We start from the raw sequence: 23,701 nt of genomic DNA, 5'->3' as shown, positions 1-23,701 counted from the left end.
GGATTTTGGGGGTATTTCTGTGACAAACATGAGCATGTAGAGTTTGGGAGCACTGTGGAAGGACTTTGGAAATTTGAGCCAGATAAGCCATTGAGGGTTCAAAGTTTGGTGAGCTGTTCTGTAGAAATTTAGAAGACAAAGAGAGTAGAGAGAAATGTCCACAGTGGAGGCTTGGCTTGTGAAGTTCCAGAGAGAAGTCTGACAGTCATTTAAAGACTGCCTCATGGCTGCTTCATAATTTGAATTAAGGATTCATGGTTCAGGTCAGCTAAGGTGAAGAGTCAGCTATCATTAACAAGAGATTCACATCACCTAAGTAAAATCCTTATTTTTCTGAGACAATTGATGCTGGCTAGCCAGAACTGAGAAATTAGTTGTGATTCAAAGAACAACAAGCATTGCAGGTGTGGCTACTGTGACCCATGTGCATCAGTAGGTAGCAGAGAGGAGAAAGAGGCTATGTCTACACTCAGTGTTCTGACCTGTGAACATCTGAATGATTAATAACCTAAAATTCCCTGCAAAAAGCAAACTGAAAAGAATACCAGTTCAGAGCCAGAGGGTTCAGACAGAGAAGTAGACTGAGATGACCACTGGATTCTGATAGCTCTCAGAACCAGGAGCAAGCTAGCAACTAGACCAGCTCAGACACCTCCCAGGCCCAGATCCAGGGTTTGAATTGGCCCACCCCAACATCCACCCCACTGATGAACTATGCACGTACATGAAAGGGAGCTTCCTATATTTCCCTGATGCATAGCAACAGGAGGATATCTGAAAAGAGTCACAAGGAGGTCCCAGTGTTAATAGAATAGCAGAATCCAGAGGCCTTGTTCCAGACCAAAACATCATGGCAATGAAAATGTGTGAAAGAGGTATGGACAAAAGGGTATACTCTGGAATCTACTGTGACACACTACAGTTTTCACAATGAGATTTTTTTCCTCTGTTGGATGGGAGGTCACAAGGGTGGAAGAGGAATATTAGAGGAAGGGAAAATGAATGGGATTGAGGTACATGATGGGAAATTCACAAAGAACCAACAAAAAGTTTTTAATAAAAGAAGAAGAGAACAGTATCATTGAGGTGAGATCTCCTGGGAAATGTTTCTTCTGAATCAACATATGCAATGTATATTCAGAGGTGGCCAAGGCTAAGGTTGTATCTGGCCACTGAACTTGGTAGTATAAGAATCACCCAAGTTGTACTGGTTTTGAAGACATAAAGGAGCCATGGGTAGCAGTTGAGGCTTGGCATTGTGTGGCAGGGCTGGAGTGGCCCAAAGAGAATGTAAGAGAGGCTGTTGATAAACATGTATCTCTGTTGCAGCAAGTGACTCCAGAGTTTTGGAGGTGTCCATACTATAGGACAGTCACCAAGGACAGCAGCAGCAGTGACGTAGGATCATCCTGGAAGACAAGCTGTGTGTGCTGCAGAGGGCAGAGCCTATCAAATAGCTCCTGCCCTTTGAGTGAGTCCAGTAGATTATGAGTGAACTCCAAATATTGGATGTTGAGTTATTTAAACTGTCAGTTTGGTTTTGCTTTGTTATGATTGTGACTGTACTATGATTCTTCCCTGTTGAAATAAATTATTTAATTTAAATTTTGTTTTATAGGAGCTTGCACTTGAGAAACGTTAAACTTTTAAAGAGACTTCAAATTTGACAAAGTTTTACATAGTGAGAGACTGAATATTTTAAAGAGATTGAATTTTAAGTGCTTGAATATTTAAAGACTATAGAACTTTTAAAAATCTGGAATGTTTATATTTTAATGTCAATATTAATGTATGATTTTGGAGATAAAGAAAAAGGGAAAGATTGTAGTTTAACAGTGGTGTGTGTGTGTGTATGTGTGTGTGTGTGTGTGTGTGTGTGTGTGTGTGTGTGTGAATTTGACAAGAGGTCAGTTGTGGTGGTTAGTTTTGTGTCAAACACAAGCTAGAGTCATCTGAGAGGAGGAAGACTCAATTGAGAAAGTGCTACCGTAAGACTGGGCTGTAGGCAAGCCTGTGGTAGATTTTCTCGACTGATAATTGATGTGGTAGGACCCAGTTCACTGTGAGTAATGCCCCTACTCCTGGGCTGGTAGTCCTAGGTTTTATAAGAAACAGGCTGAGCAAGTGTACTGGCTGGTTTTGTGTGTCAACTTGACACAAGCTGGAGTTATCACAAAGGAACCTCCCTTGAGGAAATGTCTCTATGAGATCCAGCTATAGGGCATTTTCTCAATTAGTGATCAAGACTAGAAGGGCCTATTGTGGGTGGTGCCATCCCTGGACTGGTAGTCCTGGGTTCTATAATAAAGCAAGCTGAGCAATCCAGGTGGAGCAAGCAAGTAAGCAGCATTCCTCCATAGCTTTGCATCCACTCCTGCCTCCAAGATCCTACCCTGTGTGAGTTCCTGTCCTGACTTCCTTTGGGGATACACATCAATATGGAAGTATAAATCCTTTTCTCCCCAACTTGCTTCTTGGTCGTGATGTTTTGTGCAGGAATAGAAACCCTGACTCAGACAGAAAGTCAGTAAGCAGTACTCCATCATGGCCTCTGCATCAGCTTCTGCCTCTGGGTTCCTGCCGTAGGGAAATATAGGCCAAATAAATGATTTTCTTCCCAAGTTGCTTTTGGCCATAGCATTTCCACATGGCAATGGAAACCCTAACTAAGACATTCTGGAATATACTAAACAGTTGAATTCCTCCTTGGACAATACTTGCCTCTGAAGTCCATTAATATTCTAGAGCTATTCTTACCTGCTTGGTATGTCTCTTCAACTACATTTATTTAATAACTTAGTCAATTGTTTTATTTATCTGTATATTAATTATACTTAAAAAGTGTAGGTGGTAGCTACTAATAAATGTTTGCTAAACATATGAATGTGTATGTCAGTTGTAGTTGTCTTCTAGAAGGAGTGTTAGAAGCTCTGTCTTCCAGTTTTATGTTTCATAAAATAAAACCAGTGCCTGGTGAAGGTATGACCTGTTCCGGTTCGCAGCAGTAAAGCTGCAGGGCAAGAAACAAGATTCACTGCCTTCCATTTAGAAGCCTTTCTGCTGCTTGACTCCTGCCTGACTTGGAAGTCAGCTTGGAAAGTTTGACTCATTTGCCCAGTGTTTTCTACATAGTACTTCTAACTTCTGTGGTGATGACTTGAAGCTTTTAGAATGGCTGAAGAAAGGCACTTACAACTCCAGTCATCCAATACCAACAGTAAACCTGCAGGTTCTCAGATGGCTCCTTATCTAGTTTGTAGCCGATCTCTTTTGTATATTAGAAGTACCATGTGGCAATTGCTTAAAAATGCTGTGGAGCCCATGTTGGGTCCAGGTTCCATATTTGACTTTTAATTAATGAATTACAGGATTTTCTTGTAAACAAATTCTGGAGATAAGTCATTTGTAACAGAAATAGATGATAGAATGGTAACTAATAGATGAGTCAGTATTGATATATAGGTGATTGAAAGATAGGGGATTTCCTTCCAGAATGTCTTACTTTTTTATTACCTTCCTAGTGTTTTTAAAGAGCAGAATTACTAAATTTGGATGATATTCTATTGACTTACTTTTTTATTTTGGTTCACCCTTTCTCTACTATAAGAATGTTTTGCTATCTAATCTTCATGAAGACATGGCTGATGCCTTCTGGCAGAATGTTCATAATTTTTATCCTTTACTATTTGGGATTCATCTTAAATTAGTTTTTTGAATACCACAAGCCAGGCTGTGGTCTTCACACTCTACATTTGTTCTGCCATAGACACCAATATTACTTGTCTATCTCCTCTTAGAAAGAATTAACATCTTTCTTTCAAATTCATCATATATATGAATTTAATTCTGTTTTCTGCTCTGTTTATCACTTTTCCAAGCCCATTCTTTATTGTTTTTTCTTTCTCATAGATCTTTCGGGTCTTACATTATGTTCCTTTCTTACAAGATACTATCACTACTTCAAATCTTTTCATTTCTATATAAATTTTAGAATTGGTTTCCAAATTCTACCATGCAATCCATGGAGCCCCTCGATCAATTTCAGGGTTATAAGCATCTAAGAAGCATTATTTTCTATTGGAGAATCCTGGATTTTCTTCTTTATTTATTTCAGTTGACCTTCATTTTTCTCAGTGATGCCTTGATGTCTTCATCAGAGACGTCAAGCATCTTGATACACTTTTCCTATTATATTTTTGATATAATTATTTTTACATTGAAAAGACAAAACCCTACAATTTTATGTCAAGTAGTCAAGTTCCAATTGCAGTTCAATAAACTATGGATGAAGTTTATTAGTGTTTTCTAATATTGGTATGTTATCATACCATTATACTTTATTATGTTATTTTATATTATATTATTACAGCATGATAGTTATTGGTCCTTTTAGACCACCAAAACCAAAGGAAAACAAATCAGACACATAAAGGAATAAGCGATACTGTTTGAAGAGCCACCAGTCTAGTGTTAAGTTTAGGATGAGTCACGGTACTCCAATTCTTACACAGCCTTATTGCCTGCATACATGCTGCTGAATTAGGTCCAACATATGATATATAACTGTCAGTTATTGACAATAAGGTCTGCAATTAGGTAGTCATATATGCTTTTAAAATAACAGGGCTAAGACACCTGCAAGAGGAACCAGGGGCGACATTCAGGAGAAAAAGACACCTGGAACATCCATCCTGGCAGCTAGAACACAGGCTTGAACTTATTCCATCAAGGTGGGAAAAAATCCCTATTCTTCCTGCATTTATGCAAACCAGAAATGCAGTCTCTGTTCTAACAATCTCATCTGTGGTTCATCATACGTTTCATGCTGTCCTCCTGAAAGCTGCATTGCTGTGGTAGCTTTGTGTCGTTTTCTACAGGGATCAATATCCCTCAGAACCTCAGAACCAGGGAATAAACAGTTATTCCCAAGGGCTGTTGGGGCAGAGTGCCTACTTCAGCTAAAGGCATGAGGTGGGGGAACCTTCAGATAAGGGTCTCCCAGCACTGCTTCTGGGACGTTTGCTCCTCTTCGTGGATAAGGTAATAGGTTTCCATTGAGTTCTGAAGAGTTCATTTGGGAATAAACCCATGCATTTCAAAAGTCAGCTCATGTTTTTTAAAAAAAATGGCATTTCTAATTTTGCTGCGACAATGTTGCCAGGACTAGTTATTGATTTTTCCAACTTGAGAAAAGGAAACTTTTTTTTCCTCATTACTGAACCCCAAGGAGTGCAACCAAGTTGAAGAAGCATTTTCACCTTTTTAAACAGAGCCTTCAAACCACCTTAGAATTTGTTGTTTTGAAATGTTTGCTCATCAAGACAACTGCTCCTATGTATCTTATGTGAATGGATTCCAAAGTGGACAAAGGCTTCCTGCTCTAAGGAAAGCAGTTTGAAAACAATGGCTCAGTCATTTCAAAACAAGAAGGAAACACAATGAAAAGATACAATGCAGACAAACCTTTGAAGGACTGAAGAGACTCATGCTTGATCTCCTTCAGAGAAAACTCACAGGAAGAGTTGGAGCAGGAGAGAGATGTGGAGTGAAGCAGTTTGTACACGTCTCCAAAGAACCCCAAAATTGTTTTTAATGAAGATGAGAATTAGACGAGAATTGAACCATTTAAACAAAATGCTGCAAACAAAAGAAGCCAATCACTTTTTCCCCCCACTATCTGTGAATCTTGGGCAGCAATTTTCCATGATGCTCGTTCAAAAGGCAGTTGCTTTAGGGAGGAAAAAAAAAAAGCCGTTCAAAATGCAAAGCAGACTTGCCTGGTTTTCACTCTGTCATTGTTAAGAAACAGAGTTTTCCAGTAACTGTATTTGAATGGCCCTGAAACATTTTTCTGCACTTATACTGTATCTACTAAAAGGGAGTTTTTAAGAATGCCAATCAACTTGACATCAGAATTTCACATTATCTCTGGCTGTCAGTTTTGCATTTTTTCATGTTGAGTTTGAAGTTTGGCTTAGTCGGTGTTTCTACACTCTGAGTTTCTATGAGGGAAGTGATCAACGCAGACAAAGACCGGGGCCCACAGGCAAGGTATGCCTCATTTTTAGAGACATTTCATGTTTAATATTTTCCTTTTAAAAATTCTCTGTCTCTGCCTAAGTTCTGTCTTCTGCCTAGTTCATCTGATTATGCAGACATTTTATAGCACTAGTATTTAGCACAAGAAAGCTGTCCTAGAATTAAGAAATATATATATATATAATTTATTGATATATTGAAAATATATAGTATTTATTAATATACCTGATAGTTTGAGTCAGCAGTAATGTCCCAAGTAATGTTGGATTAATTTGTGTTTGAATATACACTGACCTAGTAATACTTACATCATCTTTACTAATATGTTCCTGTACTTGAACATTCAATAACCAGCGCTTGACTTTGCAATCTCCTTAATACTCATTAAGAGGAAAAAACATTTTCCTGGAGGGAACTAATGTATTAAAGATCAGAAAAGTACTGAAGTGTATTTGTAGGGAATACTGAGTGTGGAGTAAATGTTTTGAAAATGAAAGAAATAGGAAAAATGATCACATTTTCTTACATGTCAAAAATTAAAACAACCAGAACATGTCATTTATTATATCTACTGTAATAATACAGTCAAAGTATATATGAACACATGTTGATAGATTCTTATTCAATTTTGGTTCTTTTAAATGAACAGGTAGTTTGAGTCTCTATTATGCTTACAACATATATTCTTGAAATTTATTTTAGGGGATGTGAGGGTAGCTTAGTGCCTGTTGCACTAGCATGATGTCTCTAGTGTGGTTCCTAAGTGCTCTCATTCAAAAGCTGGACATGGTTGTATACACTGTTAACATTGGCATAGGGTTGATGTGACGATACAGGGTTAAGAGATTTAGGAAGATCTTCAGAGCTTTGCTGGTGAGACAGATTAACCAATTAGTGGGCACCAAATCAATGAGAGACCTTGCCTCAAGGTGCTAAGGTGGAAAGTGAGAGAGAAAGACATCCATCATTGACCTCTGACTTCAATATGGACACACAAAGACAATCTGTATGGAATGCTGTTTCCTTCTCAGATAATTGGGGTGAGAGCAAGGCTGGGTAGGGATTCCAATGCCACACATACTCACTGTTCTACAGTGTTTTAGTGGATTTTTAATTACATTTGTTTGAATGCCCTTTGAGCAATTTTCCAAGCCATCAAATGATTTTTGTTTTCTAGTAATGTTCATCTGTTTTCTTTGTTTCTTTGAAGAATGGTTCTGCAGTGTTCTTTGGGACATAAAAGCTGGGACATAGAACCCTACAATCCACTCTTGAGCCCATCAAGTATGTTGGTCATTTATAGATGCTTTTATTTTCCATTATGAGTTTCTACTGTGTTTTAACTCATTGCTCCAGTGATACCCCCTTGTTCTCTCATTATGTTCATATTTCAAGGCTTTAAACTCAATGATGATGTTAGCATTTTATCTGCTAATTCCAGAGCCATTGTTTGTTTCTGTTGTTTGTTTTGTATCTTCTCTCCTTCTTGCCATTTTATTCTAGTTTTCATTGACATACCTAGTGTATGTGTGTATGTGTATGTGTGTGTGTGTGTGTGTGTGTGTGTGTGTGTGTGCAGAATATCACAATGTTGTGTAGATTGTCTGTTGACAGTCATCTTCCTTTAGAAAATGCTAAGTGTTATTTGGACAGAAGATACATTATTCCAGCATCCTCTTGGTCAGTTATGTTTGGCTTAGTTTTCTTTCATCAGATACACCTTTCATTGTCCTTTCCATTAAACCTTATTTCTTTCTTTAGGGATCCTTATTCCCACATTATGCCTTGACTCCACAATGAAGGTCTGAGTTACTTAATAGTGTCTCTGAGTCTATTTCTGGACTGGAATTCTCACAACTTTGAGCAATGTGTGGTCTTTTATATCCCTGGGTAGTGTATAGCCTGCAGCACCTAAACTCAGTTGACATCATGTGTCTTCCTATAGGAATGAATGGTTCTGTTTCAGATCAGATCCAGATGAAAACATTGGTGCAGGTTCTCCATGTTCAGGACTATATTCTTCCTAGACATCACACTAGATTTTGTCTGACTTAGCAACAAAAAATGTTCAACAGAGAAGTTGAAAAGTTTACAATAAAGAGACATTAAAATTATCTAAACAATTTCTGCAACCAAAGCTGAACTCTGTGTGTGTGTGCATGTTTATGTGTGTGTCTCTCTGTGTGTGGTGAGTATATTCACATCTATAGCATAATAAGTTTAATATAGTATAAACAAAGAGTGGTCAAAATATTTAGTATAACATCACAGTAGGGTAAGCCCTATATTATTTCACTTGACAAATTATGTTAGAACTGATACTCTCCAGACATGCTAAATGCTGGCAAAGTGTAAGGAGTAGCATAACTTATGTGAATTAACTTTAAAACTTGCTCACTCATATATATGTTAAACACATTGCTGAGAAAACAGAAAAACATTTATGATCGCACTTTGTGTTTAGAGAACATTTCAGCATGAGTAATAATTGTCCCCCAAAGATACTTAATTTAAACAGAAAGGTTAAAATCAATTCATCTTTTTTTATTTGATATTTTATGTATTTACATTTCAAATTTCCTGGTTCCCCCCTTTTCCATCCTCCATCCTCCTGCTTCTGTGAGGATACTCCCCCTCCCACTCACCTACTCCCACCTCAACACCCTGGCATTCCCCTACACTTGGGAAATGAGCCTTCACAGGATCAAGGGGGTCTTCTCATATTGATACCAGACAATGCCATCCTCTGCTATATATGCAGCTGGAACCACCTTTTAAAAGAAGATTTCTTTTCCTGTGGTATCTAACTGAAATATACTGGAAGAAGTGCCCTTTATTTTGTAACAGGAAGTGGAACTGTCTACTACTGTTTTATAATCTCAGCACCAGATCTCCCATGTGAAGAAAATATAATTTTACCATGAGATAATATGCTCAGTTTTCTACCCAGGATTCCACATTTCTCCTGGTTTATAAATTATATCTGGTACTCATAGGGTACACCTTTAAATGATGAAAAAAAACCCTTCTTCACATTGATAATCTCATAGCTGTGAAAATCTTCACTTTCTACTTCTGATGTTCATAACATAGAATCTTTCATTTTAAGCTAACAGTACAATACAATAATAGGAAATCCTTCTAGCATATGATAGAACAATATCTACAAATTGCTCATATAATATACTCAATATTTGAGTAAGCCTATTTACAGATTGTTCAAGTGCTTTTCCCAGATATAAGCTACATTGTCTTGGACTTATAAATACATATCTTCACTGAGTAGAAGTGAATTAATTATGGGCTCAGCCTATGAAATGTCTGTCACATAATAAAGTATGCATTTGCTGATTTTTGTGCATGTTTTACAGATATTTAGTTTCTTTTTAATATGCCCTATGGTATTCCTTAGAAAGAAATCCATATTTGGATCCTGAGAAAATATTAATTCCTGTCAAGGGTTTAAATCTTTTTCCTTTTAAAGACAAAGAGTAGCGTGGGTTTTATATGCTTATTCATGTATCAGGTGAACCAAAGGCCAGAGGATGATGCAGCTCATTTCATGTGGACATCTGCAAACATAAGGAAAGAAATGTATTCAGTAAACCAACCAACCAACCAACCAACCAACCAACCAACCAAACAAACAACCAACCAACCAAACAACCAAACAAACAAACCAAAACCAAGCCAAACCAAAAACAACAAAAATGAAGCTGGATTTAAGTCTGCTACTCCCAATTTGAAGTTTTGAATAAGCCACCTGTTCTTCTGAACCTAAATTTTCCTTTTTTTTAAAAAATTGCTTTTACTTTTAAGATCAGAATTTAGTTAAAACATTTGTCTATTTTCCAGGTTTTTTAAAAATTCTCTCAGATCCCTTTCTGTTCTCCTTCAAATTGGTGGGCTCTTTTTTCTTTTTAACTTAAAAAAAGAAACCTTTTATTTAAAAAGAGAATGCTTAGTACAGTGCTGGCTAGGCTGTGAGTGACAGCCTGGGACCCTGACTTCTGTCCATAGAATCATTTTCAGTCCTGATGCTTTGCTGTTAAGCAACCTTAGGGTTCAGAGAAGTGGCTAAGCAGGTGTTTGTTTCTTTATATTTACATTTCTTTCTTTTTTTTCTTTTATTGGATATTTTAAAAATTTTACATTTCAAATGTTGTTCTCTTTCCTGGTTTCCTGGACATAATCCCCCTATCTCATCCCCCTCCCCCTCTTCTATAAGTGTGTTTCCCTCCCCCTCCATCCCCTTCCCCCACCCCGACATTCCCTTACACTGGGGGTCCAACCTTGGCAGGACCAAGGGCTTCTCCTCCCATTGGCAGTCGTGGGCACCCTTTTCACTCATTATTATTGTATGCATATTCATATATAATGTATTCTTAAGTATGACCTGTTCAGTCTGAATTGTTTTGTCAGTAGTATATAGATCATAATATTAGCCCACAGGTCATTGAAACATTTTTCACATTTTGAATACAGCATATGATGATATTAAATATGCTGTTTTGTGTTGGAAAAAAATGTGTGATCCACATTGGGTAATGTCAGTTGTCAACAAATATTGAGTGTTGTTATTCACCTCTACCTCTGACCCATGTACCTTTCCTTCCACTCCACAGAGTGTAAACTTTTAGGCTTGAAAGGAAAAACCAAGAGTCATCTATATCTATGACCCAATATAGTAGACATTTTCAAATTAGAATTTGTGAAGAGGGACATGAAACAGGGTTTTTAAAGAACTTCACACAATACAGTTTTGTCTTCCTTCCTCCCTGGATATTACTGTTTACATCCTCTTGCTATTTAATTCCCTTTAATATATCATGGTTCCTCTTCATAAAATCAGAACTTACTATTAGGCATATCTAGACAGATACTTCAGGAAAGTAGTCATGGCTGTGAATCCTGCCATACAACCAGGGAACTCTAAAAGATATAAAGAAATAAAAACGAAGACTGTAGAAGCACCAGCTACTGTCCTCCTCTGAGGACAGTATGTATTTTCCTATACATTTTTATGTTTAACTTTTCATGTATATGTATAGGTGTGTGTGGTATGTATATGAAATGTACATATGTGGAAGTCAATATTAGAGAGTCAGTTTTCTTCTTCCATTATGTGGGTTTTAAGGATTGAGTTCAGGTGGTCAGACTGGATGGCAAGTACTCCTACTTGCTGACATAGCCTTACACATTGTGGATATTCCTAAAAGATTTGCTAAATTTTCAAAGTTAAGCTGCCCCAAAAATCAAATAGGAAATTTGTAAAAGGGTCAAGTTTTGAAGAAGATATATGTAGGCTTATAGAATGTACATGCTAATTAAATCCTCTGCTTTTGTACTTTTTGGAACATTGATATGTTATCAAAAGGAGAAACAATGGATATGTTTCTGACTCTTTATTTTTGTTTTTAAAGATTTATTTGGTATATATAAGTACACTGTACATGTCTTCAGACACACCAGAAGAGGGCATCAGATCCCATTACAGATGGTTGTGAGCCACCATGTAGTTGCTGGGAATTGAACTCAGGATGTCTGGAAGAGCAGCCAGGGCTCTTAACCACTGAGCCATCTCTCTAGCCCTCTGTCTCTTTTAATAAGTTCAAATAACACAGTAACCAATTGTCTAAAGGGAAAACAAGTATAAGAACTGATTTGGCCATTGCTACAGTCTAATATGCTCCAGTGCAAAGTAAAACTTCATATCACAATTCTATAAATTTTTACTTTATATAGTAGGACTTATTTTTGCCTGAAATAAAATATCTCAATGCCTTGAGGAGATACATTCTAATCTAGAAGACAAACACATGCTACTCTCTCTAGTGACAATTTTGGAGCTTTGGTTTCTTTGAAAATCACAGAATATTATGGGAATATGTTTCTGTTTTAATCTCAGATGTGCTATATGGGGCTGCCTCAGATTGTCCATAGCAGCTGATTATGATTTGCCTCATGCTCTAGTATGTGTGTGATTTTGCCAGCTGCATATAGTTTCAGTAATTATGTGACATTTGAAATTCTGGTAACATTTCAGAGGGTAGTAAATGCTAGTGCCCAGAATGTCAGGGTGTGTTGTTGTTGGTTGCAGATTGTTAAGAAATTGTGCACAAAAAAAGAAACAAGAATAAATTAAATATCTTGACAGTGAAGATCAAACTTGCCCCCAGGAACCTGATGTCCCTAATCATCAGAAAGTAGTCCAACTATAATGTTGCTCCCTTTCCCCTCTTTTCTTCTTTCTACCCTATCTAATGTTAAGGGACTGAAAGGGAGGAAAGGGGGGTGAATAAGAATGGAAGAAATAAGAATCCACAAAGTAGCCAAACACCTGCTACAATTCTCAATGGGAACATGAAAGGACAAAAACAAGTCATTAGAATAACAAGATTAAATAAAAGAAATACCATGGATATTACCAGGAACTTTCCCCACACATTTAGACAAATGGCACAAATGATGTGGAAAACTTTACTAATAAAATAAATGCTTGAGTTCTTGTTGTGACCACGTGGTGATCTTGTTTGTATCATTTTCTTTCTGTGTCTGTGGAAACACTCATTGAAATAAAAAAATTGTGTGAACACCCAGTCATTCTGAAATGCCTCACTGATTTGTAAGGAGCAAGCAGTATGTGGGAACTCAGAATATTGGGGAGGATAAACTGTCATCCACAGAGAAAAAGGAAACTCAAGAAGTTTATTCACCACTGTTTACTTCAGAAGAAAATTTGACCAGTAGATACCCAATATCAACTGCCTTAGATTACTCTTGCTACTCCAATGGATACCTTTGCAAAACGACCTTTGAGGACAATGATTTTGTTTGGCTCATAATTCTAAGTTACAGTCAATTGTTATGGGAAGTGAAGGAGTGGGAACTTGAAGCAACTGGTGGGATCACATCCAGTGTCAAGAGCAGAGATGATTAAGAAAAGGCAGAAACTAAACTGGAAGCTTTCTCCTTGTTTTCTAGTATTCCTAAATTCCAGAATATATTACATACGCTTTTGAGAGGAAAGTCATCAGTAGTCTTAATTAACTGTTCTATCTGTGTGCTTTGGTATCAAAGTCCCAGAGAAATATGTCTTATGATGCAATAGCGACATATGACCATTTCAGGAATATTCAACTGCTTTCCAATTGGATTTGAGGTCCAGTTCATGGGAGGAAAGAAATGCCTGGCCCAGAGAACCTGGTCAAGAGCCTATGGTTAGGGAAGTCATAGTCACCACAATAATCTTATTATGCATGTTTTCTAAATCAACCTTAAATTTACCTTCTAAATATTTATGCTATACCTATGGAATGACACAACTTTCAGCCTCAATTAGAGAAGCAAGCTTCTTTTGGTAGAGGACAATGGTCAAAGATGAGACAATGCTTCAAACTACTGAGAACAAAGGATTGATGAGTCCTCATTCCTTAGGTGGATATCCATATCATCCAGTGTGAGGACCAGGGAAAGACACTTGAGCAATTTGTAAATGGGCTGCCACAAATATTAAGGGTATCATAGGAAGATGAAGAGTACTTAAAAATGTTCTCTTTTGTGTATGACAAGCTTTGCAATTGTGAATACACTGAAGCTGTGGCCACCACAGAAGACCTACAAGCACACACACACACAAAAGTATTAGAAGCATGGAGTCAGGGGACTGGGACACTAACTGGGAAGGCAGAATGGTGGCATCGAGAGTAGGAAGGAATAAGAGAATACTGAGAGTTAATGCAATTACAGTATATTATCTATAAGCATGCTATTTTCAAAGATGCAAAAACTGATTAGAAGATAAATATTAAAAATAAGTCTGTTACATACTTTACATAAATTACATTACATATATGTGAGAAAAGTTTAAATGAAAAAGTAAAAGTACCATGAGGAGCTGAGAAGAAGGTGTATCCTTTTGCTTTAGGATAGAATGTTCTATAAATATCTGTTAAGGCAATTTGGTTCATGACTTCTCTTAGTCTGTCTATGTCTCTGTTTAATTTCTGTTTCCATGATCTGTCCATTGATGAGAGTGGGGTGTTGAGATCTCCTACTATTATTGTGTGAGGTGCAATGTGTGTTTTGAGCTTTAGTAAGGTTTCTTTTACGTATGTAGGTGCCCTTGTACTTGGGGCATAGATATTTAGGATTGAGAGTTCATCTGGGTGGATTTTTCCTTTGATGAATATGAAGTGTCCTTCCTTATCTTTTTTGATGACTTTTAGTTGAAAATTGATTTTATTTGATATTAGAATGGCTACTCCAGCTTGCTTCTTCCGACCATTTGCTTGGAAAGTTGTTTTCCAGCCTTTCACTCTGAGGTAGTGTCTGTCTTTGTCTCTGAGGTGTGTTTTCTGTAGGCAGCAGAATGCAGGGTCCTCGTTGCGTATCCAGTCTATGTCTTTTTATTGGGGAGTTGATTGACCATATAATTGGTCAAAAAATGGGCCTCAACAGGTACAGAAAGATAGAAATAATCCCGTGCGTGCTATCAGACCATCACGGCCTAAAGCTGGTCTTCAATAACAAAAAGGGAAGAACGCCCACATATACGTGGAAGTTGAACAATGCCCTACTCAATGATAACCTGGTCAAGGAAGAAATAAAGAAAGAAATTAAAGACTTCTTAGAATTTAATGAAAATGAAGGTAAAACATACCCAAACTTATGGGACACAATGAAAGCTGTGCTAAGAGGAAAACTCATAGCTCTGAGTGCCTGCAGAAAGAAACAGGAGAGAGCAGATGTCAGCAGCTTGAGAGCACACCAAAAAGCTCTAGAACAAAAAGAAGCAAATACACCCAGGAGGAGTAGAAGGCAGGAAAAAATCAAACTCAGAGCTGAAATCAACCAAGTAGAAACAAAAAGGACCATAGAAAGAATCAACAGAACCAAAAGTTAGGTCTTTGAGAAAATCAACAAGATAGATAAACCCTTAGCCAGACTAATGAGAGGACACAGAGAGTGTGTCCAAATTACCAAAATCAGAAATGAAAAGGGAGACATAACTACAGATTCAGAGGAAATTCAAAAAATCATCAGATCTTACTATAAAAGCCTATATTCAACAAAACTTGAAAATCTGCAGGAAATGGACAATTTCCTAGACAGATACCAGGTACTGAAGTTAAATCAGGAACAGATAAACCAGTTATACAACCCCATAACTCCTAAGGAAATAGAAGCAGTCATTAAATTTCTCCCAACCAAAAAGAGCCCAGGTCCAGACAGGTTTAGTGCAAAATTCTATCAGACCTTCATAGAAGACCTCATACCAATACTATCCAAACTATTCCACAAAATTGAAACAGATGGAGCACTACCGAATTCTTTCTATGAAGCCACAATTACTCTTATACCTAAACCACACAAAGACCCAACAAAGAAAGAGAACTTCAGACCAATTTCCCTTATCAATATCGATGCAAAAATACTCAATAAAATTCTGGTAAACCGAATCCAAAAGCACATCAAAACAATCATCCACCATGATCAAGTAGGCTTCATCCCAGGCATGCAGGGATGGTTTAATATACGGAAAACCATCAACGTGATCCATTATATAAACAAACTGAAAGAACAAAACCACATGATCATTTCATTAGATGCTGAGAAAGCATTTGACAAAATTCAACACTGCTTCATGATAAAAGTCCTGGAAAGAATAAGAATTCAAGGCCCATACCTAAACATAGTAAAAGCCATATACAGCAAACCAGTTACTAACATTAAACTAAATGGAGAGAAACTTGAAGCAATCCCACTAAAATCAGGGACTAGACGAGGCTGCCCACTCTCTCCCTACTTATTCAATATAGTTCTTGAAGTTCTAGCTAGAGCAATCAGACAACAAATGGAGGTCAAGGGGATACAGATCGGAGAAGAAGAAGTCAAAATATCACTATTTGCAGATGATATGATAGTATATTTAAGTGATCCCCAAAGTTCCACCAGAGAACTACTAAAGCTGATAAACAACTTCAGCAAAGTGGCTGGGTATAAAATTAACTCAAATAAATCAGTAGCCTTCCTCTATACAAAAGAGAAACAAGCCGAGAAAGAAATTAGGGAAACGACACCCTTCATAATAAACCCAAATAATATAAAGTACCTCGGTGTGACTTTAACCAAGCAAGTAAAAGATCTGTACAAGAAGAACTTCAAGACTCTGAAGAAAGAAATTGAAGAAGACCCCAGAAGATGGAAAGATCTCCCATGCTCATAGATTGGCAGGATTAATATAGTAAAAATGGCCATTTTACCAAAAGCGATCTACAGATTCAATGCAATCCCCATCAAAATACCAATCCATTTCTTCAAAGTGTTAGACAGAACAATTTGCAAATTCATCTGGAATAACAAAACACCCAGGATCGCTAAAACTATCCTCAACAATAAAAGGACTTCAGGGGGAATCACTATCCCTGAACTCAAGCAGTATTCCAAAGCAATAGTGATAAAAACTGCATGGTATTGGTACAGAGACAGACAGATAGACCAATGGAACAGAATCGAAGACCCAGAAATGAACCCACACACCTATGGGCACTTGATGTTTGACAAAGGAGCCAAAACCATCAAATGGAAAAAAGATAGCATTTTCAGCAAATGGTGCTGGTTCAACTGGAGGTCAACATGTAGAAGAATGCAGATCGATCCATGCTTATCACCCTGTACAAAGCTTAAGTCCAAGTGGATCAAGGACCTCCACATCAAACCAGACACACTCAAACTAATAGAAGAAAAACTTGGGCAGCATCTCGAACACATGGGCACTGTTAAGAATTTCCTGAACAAAACACCAATGGCTTATGCTCTAAGATCAAGAATCGACAAATGGGATCTCATAAAACTGCAAAGCTTCTGTAAGGCAAAGGACACTGTGGTTAGGACAAAATGGCAACCAACAGATTGGGAAAAGATCTTTACCAATCCTACAACAGATAGAGGCCTTATATCTAAAATATACAAAGAACTCAAGAAGTTAGACTGCAGGGAGACAAATAACCCTATTAAAAATGGGGTTCAGAACTAAACAAAGAATTCACAGCTGAGGAATGCTGAATGGCTGAGAAACACCTAAAGAAATGTTCAACATCTTTAGTCATAAGGGAAATGCAAATCAAAACAACCCTGAGATTTCACCTCACACCAGTGAGAATGGCTAAGATCAAAAACTCAGGTGACAGCAGATGCTGGCGAGGATGCGGAGAAAGAGGAACACTCCTCCATTGTTGTTGGGATTGCAGGCTGGTACAACCATTCTGGAAATCAGTCTGGAGGTTCCTCAGAAAATTGGACATTGAACTGCCTGAGGATCCCGCTATACCTCTCTTGGGCATATACCCAAAAGATGCCCCAACACGTAACAAAGACCCGTGTTCCACTACGTTCATAGCAGCCTTATTTATAATAGCCAGAACCTGGAAAGAACCCAGCTGCCCTTCAACAGAGGAATGGATACAGAAAATGTGGTACATCTACACAATGGAATATTATTCAGCTATCAAAAACAATGCCTTTATGAAATTCGTAGGCAAATGGTTGGAACTGGAAAATATCCTCCTGAGTGAGGTAATCCAATCATAGAAAAACACACATGGTATGCACTCATTGATAAGTGGCTATTAGCCCAAATGCTTGAATTACCCTAGATGCCTAGAACACATGAAACTCAAGACAGATGATCAAAATGTGAATGCTTCACTCCTTCTTTAAAAGGGGAACAAGAATACCCTTGGCAGGGAATAGAGAGGCAAAGATTAAAACAGAGACTGAAGGAACACCCATTCAGAGCCTGCCCCACATGTAGCCCATACATATACAGCCACCCAATTAGACAAGATGGATGAAGCAAAGAAGTTCAGGCAGACAGGAGCCGGATGTAGATCTCTCCTGAGAGACATAGCCAGAATACAGCAAATACAGAGGCGAATGCCAGCAGCAAACCACTGAACTGAGAACACGACCCCCTTTGAAGGAATCAGAGAAACAACTGGAAAGCTTGAAGGGGCTCGAGTCCCCATATGAAAAAGAATGCCAAGCAACCAGAGCTTCCAGGGACTAAGCCACTACCTAAAGACTATACATGGACTGACCCTGGACTCTGACCTCATAGGTCCATTGAATATCCTAGTAAGATCACCAGTGTAAGGGGAAGCCCTGGGTCCTGCTAAGACTGAACCCCCAGTGAACGTGATTGTGGGGGGGAGGGCGGCAATGGGGGAAGGATGGGGAGGAGAACACCCATAAAGAATGGGAAGGGGAGGAGTTAGGGGGATGGTGGCCTGTAAACCGGGAAAGGGAATAACACTCGAAATGTAAATAAGAAATACTCAAGTTAATAAAAAAAAAAAGAAAAAAAGTAAATACTAATGAAAGAAATACTAAGAATTTTCTATTTTAGAATTTTAAATTATATTATATATTTTCTATCTTATATTTAATCTTGATGTCTTATATTCATTAGCTTTGACCAAATAATTTGTACTTATATGTTATTTGTATATATATATATGAATATATATATATATCACATATGTATATGCATGTGTGTGTATGTGTGCTTGTATACCTTTATGGGACAAAGAGGCAAATTTAATCTTCCTACCCAAAGGAAGTATTTATGTGAATTTTATGACATACATGTAAAGAGATACCATATTTTACATATAAATATTATTTTCCAAAAATTTTGATGACATCACATAGTTAACTTTAAGGAAAGGAATATTCAGATATATTTTGGAAAGGAAAGAGTAAATGTCTGTAAGAGAATGAACTGTTCTAGAATATTAGCAAAAGTCTAGGGACTTTTGAGTTTGTGCTGAGGACCAAGGCAGTGGTTGTCAATCATACCTAACTGCATGGTAAGAAGGATCTCTCAACTCTCAGAATTACATTTAGTTTTTGATTAACTCCTTTCTGTTTAATGATAATGATGGAGTATATTTTTGTTTAAAATAATCATTCTTCTCCTCATGTTCTTTGGAGTTAATGTGAGCATATGAGTCAAGTTTTGATATTACTAGCTTAAATGTGTGATTCTGAATTATGACTCTCCGGTCATCTATGTGCCTTGCCTTTGCCCAAAAGGAAATTAATTATGCTGTCAGCAGAGGTTTGGAATATACTGCATGTTCTTGTTTTTCTTTTATTTGCACCATAACACTGAGAACCTGTGTAGCTCCTGCTTTGCTACAAAGCCTGTAATGAACAGGCCTGGAACAGATATGACTCAGATCTACAGAGAAAAACTAAAATACTGAACATAGAGATTAACACAAACATGTGCTGTTGGCCTCAATCTGTTTCATAGTTAGCCTCACATTGTGCCAAACATGGATGTATCCACCATCTGCTGAACTCCTCTCTCAAAGATATAGGTATTCCTTGGAGTATTTTTCAGAGTGCCTTTTGAGCAGTTAGTAAATACTGAAATGTTGAGTTGTAGAAGTTGCGATTAGCACAGAGCTCAGTTCTCAGCATGTAATCTCATTAGACTCCTACAGGTGGCCATTTTTTACAAACTGCTAGGCAGAAAGGTGGTTTAAAGTACATTTTAAGGGAAGATATAATTTAGTTCATATGTTAGAATAAATTATGCTGGCAGTCAGACACTTCATACAAACAGAAATGAGACCCAGAGTCTGCTACAGGGCTTACTTAAGGTACTTTAAACATATCTTTTAGTATTAGAGGAGCATATTTCATATTAAAGAAAGAGGTCCCAGGAAATTTAGGACTCAATAAGTTTGAGACTATACTATGAGTGACGGCTGCAGTAGGTTTCTACTTTGCAAGTGTGATTCACTCACAGAATTCGTACAGTCCTGGGAGTACCTGAAGGATATTAGAGAGGAGAATGTTGGTGACCAGAAATCTTTATGATAAATTGCACTCAAAATGTTTCCTTCCCATTATGCTGATAAAATATGCTCATCAAAAGGAGTTTAGGCAAGCAAAGGGTTTGTTTGGCTTACACTTCCACATGATAGTTCATAATTAAGGGAATCTAAGGCAAGAACTCAATAAAGACCTTGCAGCGGAAACCACAAATGAACACTACTTGTTGGTTCACACACTGGCTCACCTTCAGTTATTTTTTACACAGTCCACAACTATATGACTAGGTATGACACTATCTGCTGTAGCCTCAACCAACCCTATCCATCAACAATCAAGAGAGTTCACATAGGCCAATATGATGTGGACAATTTCTCAATGGAATCTCCACCAAATGACTCTGGGCTGACATCGTGGCCTCTTACGAGAATTAGGATCTCTATCTCTTGTCAACTTAACACACAAACACATCACTTTAAGCCATAGCCTTTCGGTTCTTGTATTGAGGAGCTCATGTTGATACCATAACACAAAACATAGTCCAACTTTAAAATCCTACAGTCTTTTGAAATTTAAAAGCTTTAGAAGTCAAGGCCACTTGACTTCAAAGTCTCTTAGCTGAGCTCTTATACAATTAGAAAAACAACTGGAATATTTCATAGTTCAAAAGAAAAAGAGCAGAGCATAGATAATCAGATCAAAGCAATACTCAAAACCTAACCATGAAAATGAAATCTTGTAGCTCAATGTCCAGCATTTGGGACTCAGTCATGACTTTTGGACTTAAGTTGAATCCAGCTTATACCTTCAGCGACCCTTGGCTGATATTTCATTGTTCTGACACTGTCATATCTTGGGGTCTCTCCTGCAGGTGAGGATGCACAGTCACTAGCAGCCTCTCCTGGCCTCTTCAGGAACTCCACTTCAGCTATAGTGTCTATCTAAAAGTCAGCACTCTCTAGCAGTTTCTAACTCCCTAGCACTGGGGTTATTGACATCTGTATGCCCCCATGCCCAGCCTTTTATATTTGTGTTTGGCATCCAAACACAGGAACAAACATTTGTGCAGTTAGCACTTTAAAGACTCATCCTTCTCCCTATCTTTCCAGCATTGCTTTTGTGGTGCTACATAGAAAAGGACACAGAGGTTCTGATAAATGTATCTAGTTTCTGTAGTAGGCCCAACTCCACTTTGTGCCTCAAAAGTGTTGCTCAAATGCTGAGCTCCAGAAAACTACCCGAGGCTCTCAATTATAGTTCAAATGATTTTAAACATGTTTCCAATGTTTGAGATCACAGAGTTTTGCATTTGATCTTATGAACTAGATAAACAAAAAACCAGAAAGGAGTTTGGTGAAATTGATAACAGAAAGTCAACAATAATTATAATGTCTTTAAGTATGTTGTGGCTCAGTGGGTTGAGGTTTCTATTATCTTAGGAAAGGCAACAGAAATTATGTTTAGAATCCTAGCTTTTAGAAATGGAACTTGTTGTTTTTCTAGAGAAATCACCATAGGGCTCAAATCAAGAGGTCACTAAAGTGATAGTGGCAAGAGGGAAGTTTTATTAGACCATAGCATACATATGTGAGAGATAACAAAAGTTTCAATGTTTGGAGAACAATGCCATTTGTTGAAATAAATGTAATGTTTGTGAAAGAGAATAGTTAAGAATGATATGTATAAACAGATATTTAAATGTATTATAAGGAAATAAAAATGGTATGATTCCTCATGGCTTATGCTTAACATATACCTCATTTGAGTATGGATTCTGACCTATAAATGGAGGAAGCAAAAAAAGTTCAAAGTTTAAGTGGGACCAGAATAATAGTATCTCAAATATCCGAGTTTTATTGAATATTTTATGCTATTCTGTCTGTGATCTGTGGACTATTGCAGGAAACATTTTTGAAAAATTAGTCTGAATAAAGGCTTTCAGTATCTCTATGGTGTCTAATGTGCATATAAAGGGAACAGAATTGTCCCAACCCAACACTGTCCAATAAATAAAAGGTAACATCAACTTTTGAGGCAAAGATAGGTAGGTTTTCTTTCTTTTTTTTTTTAGGCCCATTATTAAGTAATTAGGGTCTCCAGATGTGGAGTTTTCAGCTGTTATGCAAATTTGTTGCATATAGAATATTTGTCTGGGATGCTTTAAAAATTTCTCAGTAAGGCCTAGAGCCAAAGGAAATAACACAAACATGGAGTAGTACTTTCTGTGTTCTCCCTACCTATGGCTCTGGAAACTCATGTCTTCTGCTAAAGCCTAGGAGTTGATAGTATGATAATTTTTTCAAATATGCTGTGATCTCAGATCCTTCATAGCTGCTGAAGGTTTCAGTGACAAAGAAGTTGGTGGCAGGGAATGGCGAGTTGACTTTTTGGAAGACAAAAGCAGGAAGGAGACTTGTATAAGTCTGGTTTTAGAATCGTGGAAGACCCAGTAGAAAAGGCTCCTCATACAATGGGCAGGAAGAGTCCTCCACTATCCTGCTGATGACTGTTGAGAGGCTGAGCTCAAGAGGTAGAAGGAGAAGTAAAATAGTCATCTTGGATGGTGCTACTTTAAAAAAAAAGTTCTACATGTTCAAGAAGTGGAGAATGTTTATCATGACAAGGGGCAATAAATCATGAGACTCCCACCAATATGTCTGTAGCTGCTTTATCAAATCTTGATGAATAAAGGATTCCACAAATCATAAATAAAGCCTGTGGGCAATAAAAGCAAAGATTTTGGGGGTGGATTGAAAACATTGGGCTAGTTGTGAGCATCCTCTAAGCCACATAATAGAAAATACTCCAGAGTTCTGTTTCTTTTTTTGTGACATTTGACTGTTTCTACCCCTTCCCAGTTTCACATTTTTTGAAAGCATCTTGGCCAAGATGGGATGAAGATACTTTGTTTTGACAAGAATCGAAAGACCACATGTCATTACCTAAGTATTAAGGAAAATTAAGGAAAGAGATAGGATGCTTTGTATGGGAGAGCATCTTAGCTGCTGTTATTGTGTCTATATAGGTATAGTAAATGACTGTTATTACATTCATATACTCAAAAGAAATCAAACAAAAATTAAAAAACCCAAACTATCCCAATCAGGAAGTGACACCACTGTGTGATGTCTTCCTAGGAGACCTGAAGAAGCGCACATTCATGCCCAGATACAGCACTGATAACTGATAAAAGAAATGATTGCTCACAAGTTCAGCTGAGTCAAATGGTGTCACTGTTATACCGTCAATTATAGGACTCTGAGTCAGCAGCTACTTACAGGATTATGCAGCTGTGTCATGATAAAGCTCACCTTGGAAGGGAAAAATGTTCAGAAAAACGGCATTCTTGGAGCACCCTGTACAACTTGTAGGCAACTTAGCCACTCTTAGAGTCTCCTCTCCCCGCCAATTGTTGGAGCCTTGAGAATCTTGTAAGTTTCAGGAGCATCCTGAGATTTGTACATTTCATTTACCTATTTAACTTAAAAACTTTTTTTTTCTTTTCTTTTTTTCGGAGCTGGGGACCGAACCCAGGGCCTTGCGCTTCCTAGGCAAGCGCCCTACCATTGAGCTAAATCCCCAACCCCAACTTAAAAACTTTTATACAATATGTTTGATCATATTCTTTCCCAGTGCTCCCAGTTACTACCTCTTTCTATCGACCAAGTCTATGTTCTCCCTCCTCCCTCAATCTCTCTGTCTTGAAAAGCAAAAGTAAAAACCCACCAACAACACCAAATGCATCGACAAGAAAATGGACAGAGAAATCAGGAAGTCTGCTTTGTGTTGGCCAACTTCACTTGACATGGGGTCT

General features: G+C 37.7%; 1 non-coding gene across 1 annotated transcript; it reads left to right on the top strand.

The window, feature by feature from the left end:
• Positions 1 to 387: 387 nt before the first annotated feature.
• LOC120101320 (small nucleolar RNA SNORA17) lies at positions 388 to 516 on the top strand. The gene has a single exon (XR_015679439.1). It is a non-coding gene; the product is annotated as a small nucleolar RNA SNORA17 (small nucleolar RNA).
• The last annotated feature ends 23,185 nt before the right edge of the window (positions 517 to 23,701 follow it).

This window comes from Rattus norvegicus, chromosome 2, assembly GCF_021556685.1.
Source record: "Rattus norvegicus strain SHRSP/BbbUtx chromosome 2, alternate assembly SHRSP_T2T, whole genome shotgun sequence".
In the NCBI taxonomy this organism is placed as follows: domain Eukaryota; kingdom Metazoa; phylum Chordata; class Mammalia; order Rodentia; family Muridae; genus Rattus; species Rattus norvegicus.
Note: the sequence above shows the minus strand (reverse complement) of the source record. Positions and strands in the feature narration are given on the sequence as shown.